Genomic DNA, 5,749 nt, shown 5'->3' on the forward strand with positions numbered 1-5,749 from the left:
GTAACAAAGGAGTCTCAAAATAGCTTTGCTGAGAAAAAGAGAAAAGGGATACATTATATGTGATCAAAACTATAAGTTACAACAGAATTCTAATCGGTTTGCTGTTTGGTGACAGCTAGAGGTAGAAGTAGGGAGGAGTCCTAAATTATAAAAGAACAACAACAAAAAAAACTTTTGTTCACTATTTTGATTGTTAATTGTTTCACAAGGATATATGTATGTCATTAACAGATCAAATCATACACTTTATGTATGTGTAGAATATTGTAGAACAAGCCTAAATAAAACCATTAAGAAATTCACAAAGGCACATGAACAGAGATAAACAATGAAGTAGAATACAAAATAGAAAATTCAGAAATCCATATCATAGAAAATTTTCCTATATAAAAGAAAACTTCAAATATGTGCATCTCAACAGATCAAAATAAATTCCAAGTGGATCAAATATTTTCATCTAAAAATTGAAACCATAAAAGTACTATAGCAAAGCACAAACTTTTAAATAATGGCAAAATAGGAAAGGTCTCTATGAAACAGAATTCAGAAGCAATTAAGGGGAAAAATTGTTAAATCAACCATATAAATTTTTTTAAAAATTTGCATGGAGGAGTTCCAGTATCAGTAATGGTGTGTTAAGTGATTCAAACCAATCTCCTGCTGAGAACAGCTAGGACAAAATGTTTTTAAACAAGAACTTCTGCTTTGAATGCATGGGAGAACTATGAAGGCTGTGTGATAGGAATTATAATGCTATGATCTGCAAGAAAAAAGCACAAAGCGATGATTCTGGCATTTGGGGTGAAAACAATATTACTAATGCCTGTGAGGTTAACAAAAAACGTGAAAGGCAAGAAATGTCAAATGGAATTGCATTTCCAGCATCTTGGGTTTTCTGTGTTGAACGGACTAATTTATGCAATTTTAGTAACAGGGGTAATTGTATCTCTGGAATGACTACTAAAATTTAAAGAATGTTTAATAAATGACCTATTAAAGGAGAGAAATGGAACGTTGGAAAAAGAATCTGAAAGAAGACTTGGAAGAAGTAACAGCATATAGGACATCTAGGGAGGGGGAAAAAAAGCAAGATTATAGATTTAACTCCAAATGTACAGGCAGATGGTTAGTCTTGTATTTAGGACACTTGCTACCCACATGGAGTGCCATCTCTGGCTATGGACTCCAGTTTCCTGGCTAATACAGACCCCAGGAAGCAGCACTGATGGCTCAAGTAGTTGGGTTCCTTCTTACCATGTTCAAAATATGTGTGCCTATAATAAATGAGTTATTTATTTATAAATTTTATTTGTATATACAAATGTTTATATTCATTATATACTGCTTTTATAATTATATTAAAATATTAGTAATTTTTATGCTCAATATATAAACATGTTAATGACAAAAACATAAATTAAGAATCTCAAATGTTTGGAAATGTATTAATATATGGGTAACCCATAGGTAATTAGCTTATAAACAAAAGAAAATAACTGTAATGGAGATTAGAAAATATTTTTAACAGAATAAAAATTTTCAAATATATGTTAAAACAAGTGTCTATCCCTAAAGCCATGTTTAGGCCGGCGCCACGGCTCACTAGGCTAATCCTCCACCTTGCGGTGCCAGCACACTGGGTTCTAGTCCCAGTCGGGGCACTGGATTCTGTCCCGGTTGCCCCTCTTCCAGGCCAGCTCTCTGCTATGGCCAGGGAGTGCAGTAGAGGATGGCCCAAGTGCTTGGGCCCTGCACCCCATGGGAGACCAGGATAAGTACCTGGCTCCTGCCATCGGATCAGCGTGGTGCGCTGGCCATGGCGCGCTGGCCGTGGCGGCCGTTGGAGGGTGAACCAACCAAAAAGGAAGACCTTTCTCTCTGTCTCTCTCTCTCACTGTCCACTCTGCCTGTCAAAAAAAAAAAAAAAAAAAAAAAAAAAAAAGCCATGTTTAAAGGGCAATTTTAACTTAAAAGTCACATAGCAGAAATGGAGAAAAGCTGACAATATTTGAGCTAGGCAGTCATTCAAGAAATTATTGGGGAGAATAAAAACTCCAAAGAGTGTAGAAGAATGGCAACAAAAAAGCACAGGCATCAATAAAATTAGAAACAGCTGTTTAATAGAGAGGTTCAAGAGTATTTTATAGGAATAGAAAACTAATAAAACTGATAGATCCATCGAAAGACTTCTCTTCCTATGTGCCATTTATTGAGCTATTCTCTATTCCAACCCACCCTCCAGGACCCTGCATTATGAAGCTGGGGCTGGAATTCATCTTCATGGTCTGGCCCCCTGTTAGATTCTGCCAATGGAAGAAAATAGAGCTGGAAATAAGGAAAATGGGTAAGTTCCATCCTGTTTGATTCCTGGTCCTATCAGTTTTCCCAGCCTCCTCCTTCACCCTGGCAGGTAGCTGCAATTAAACACAACTGGCACATTTTCAAACTCTTACATAACCATTCTCATGCCCTCAGAAACAGCAGCTGTAACAGGCACTGCTCTCCACGATTTGGGTATCAAGTCGTCGCATTCCTCCTCCAAGCTCAGAAAGTGAACATGAGCTAACCGTTGTCCCCTCACAAAGACCTGAGTTTCAACCCTGAGAGGCCCCTTTAGTGTTTTTTTGCCCTTTCAGTTCTTTGAAATTTAGTCATGAAGCACTTATATTAAAAAACCTCTGATGAAGATAACTAATAGGATTTCTCTTCACTGGGTTGTGGTTAAAACAACCTAAGAAGACTAATTAAAAAAGAAATAACTGCTCAGAATGAAAAATATGACATTATTATGGAAACTATAAAAATAAAAAGATAATAAAATAATATATTTTAAAAGGTCATGCCAATATAATGGAAAATTTGTTTGAAATTGGCATATTCCTAAAAAAAGCTCAACTTTCTCAAATTCACCCAGATAGGGATAGGAAAGATAAATTGTTCCATACATATTAAAGAAAATGAACCTACAGATCAAAACTCCCCTAGAAAGGAATACCAGGCCTGCATGGATTTACATAAAAATCCTCTAAAATGTATAAGGGAAAAAATGATCAATAAGTCTTACAAAAACTATTCCAGAGATGATAAAAAAGATAGTGTTTTCCATATCACTTTGTGATGCCACTATAACCTTGATGATAAACCCAACAAAGATATTATAAGAAAGGAAAAGTATAGAATAATATTTTATGTACATAAATACAAATACCAACAAATCAAATAAGCAGTAAAATAATAAAAAAGTATATAAAAGCATAATATGTTTTTGATCAAGTCGAGTTTATTCCAGGAATACTTGGTTTGTAATTTGAAAAAATCAGTTGTAATTAAATAATAAAATAAGAGGGGAAAGGCATACAAATTTCTCAGGAAATTCAAAAGTAACTTTTGATGAAGTTTAATAATGCTTTGAAAACTACTTAAAATACAATAGAGGGAAATGTCTTTAATCAGATAAATATTATCTTCAAAATATCTATGTGTACTTACTGTCCAAATTAATTAGCAATCATAACTAATTAAGGGGAAAATAGATGACTATCAGCAAGAAATGCTATTCTAGTATGCTGTTGAAGTCTCTGATTTGTATTTGACAACCTTCAATTAGTCTATTTATTCAAAAATATTCATTTACTTATTGCCAGAATCTAAGCATTTTACTAGTCAATTATGATCTTGTGTTAAGTGGGGTTAGTATAGTTCCCGTCTGAAAACTTTTTATCTGAATTTGCATTTGGACAAAAATGTCCCATAGAAGCAAAGGGTTAACAGCTGATTTGTTGTTTTCTCCATCTTCCAGCTACCTAGAGATTTGACCCTTCACTGAATTCTTTTCATCCTACCTCAAGGTACTTACACGGGAACAGAGATAAATGAAAGTCTGGCCAAAGATACTATGTTCTAGACCAACTACCTTTTCTAAGTAATTGTTATTGAAAATATGCTGGTATACTGACAAGACTCCAACATTGATGGCATCTTGAAACTTTCCCATTATTTTAGTCATACATCATTTATGTTAATGGTATGTGACGATAAAGAATATAACAGTTTAATCCACCAGAACCTATATCTACATTTTTCCTTATAATGGTAATATTTACTTTGATTTTGATACCCTTGAATTACCTGTTAGGTTTTACTTAATTCTATAAGCCAAGAATTGAAATATTTCAAAAGTTCTTAGACTTAATAGCGTGCTCTTTTTTCCCCCCTCTGACCTTCTGAATGTACAGTTTCCTTTCCTTAGAATATTCTTCCTTCAATATGTTATCACTTGACCTCCAGTTTGGTGAAGTTCCATTAATATTTTAGATTCAGATAGTTTTAGATTAGGCATTTTCTCCTGGGAGAAACCTACAATGCTCTATTTATTTTCTGTCACAACATTATATTTCTTATATTGCATGGTTGCTTGGCTAGCTCACATATAGCACTAAAAAGTATATCTTTGAGGACAGGAGGCATATTAATCCCATTGTTACTGTAATCTTAATTACTAATAAAATGTCTAGATTCTGATAAGTCAATAAATACTAATGGATAAATAACCTAGTTAGAGATTGTCAGGTATATGTTATTGAAAAGCCAAAAGGGTACCATAATACTCTTTCTTGCTGAATTTGAGCTCCTGTTTTACCTTTAAGCTAATGTAACATCTAAAGTTTTACATTAGTGGGATCAAAATTTACCATAAATCCTGATGTGATATTTACTCTTGCTACTGACTAGTTATGATTCAAAGTGATACAAAGTCTGTTTATTTGAAGTAGGACAATGACAGTTTTATAAAACAGGGACTCAGATGTCATAGCAGTCAAGAGATTAACAGTGATCTGTGCTGAGGCCAAAACTGGAGGGCCTACAGGCTCCTTGAGGGTGCTCTGTGAGTGTCAGCTGCCATACATCAGGAATGAGGGCAGCTTCTAGTGATTTGGGAGAAAGACATTTACTCTCTGATCTTTAGAGCAAAACCAAGTAAGGAAGGCATAGTTGTAAGGTGGCATTCAAGCTCTTCATCTCATAAAACTGTCATAAAGAAAAATACAATGGGAAGAATCACCATGTTCTTAAAGTTATGTAATCATGAAATGTACGAAGCTTGTATTCTTCAAATAAAAGGTTTCTTGGGGAAAAATAATGCCACCTTGATGGGATTGAATTGGAATCCCCTGGCATGTTTCTAACTCTACCATTTGGGGCAAGTCCGATTGAGCATGTGCCAAACTGTACATCTCCTCCCTCTCTTATTCCCACTCTTATATTTAACAGGGATCACTTGACAGTCAGGACAAAGGCAAAAAAAAAAAAAAAAACCTAAATGAAAGATCTCTATGAGTGAGATCCCAGCGGAAAGAATGGGCCATCAAAGAAAGAGGTACCGTTCTCTGAAGGGAGGAGAGAACTTCCACTTTGACTATGACCTTGTCTAAATAAGATCAGAGTTGGTGAACTCAAAAGGATTCCATAGCCTTGGCAACTCATGACAAGAGCCTAGGGTAAATACTGATTCCATAAACAAGAGTGTCAATTATTATTAAGTCAACAATAGGAGTCACTGTGTACTTGCTCCTTATGTAGGATCTCTGTCCTAATGTGTTCTACAGTGTGAATTAATGCTATAACTAATACTCAAACAGTACTTTACACTTTGTGTTTATGCGTGGGTGCAAACTGTTGAAATTTTTACTTAATATATACTAAATCAATCTTCTGTAATTAAAGATAATTGAAAATGAATCTTGATGTG

At 34.7% G+C, this 5,749-nt stretch overlaps 1 long non-coding RNA gene across 1 annotated transcript; it reads left to right on the forward strand.

Annotated features, from left to right (window-relative positions):
- Window positions 1-2,204: 2,204 nt before the first annotated feature.
- Window positions 2,205-5,408, forward strand: LOC138844915 (uncharacterized). The gene is made up of 3 exons (XR_011381328.1): window positions 2,205-2,344; window positions 3,800-3,848; window positions 5,272-5,408. It is a non-coding gene; the product is annotated as an uncharacterized lncRNA (long non-coding RNA).
- Window positions 5,409-5,749: the final 341 nt, after the last annotated feature.

Source organism: Oryctolagus cuniculus, chromosome 13 (genome assembly GCF_964237555.1).
Source record: "Oryctolagus cuniculus chromosome 13, mOryCun1.1, whole genome shotgun sequence".
NCBI classification, from domain to species: Eukaryota; Metazoa; Chordata; class Mammalia; order Lagomorpha; family Leporidae; genus Oryctolagus; species Oryctolagus cuniculus.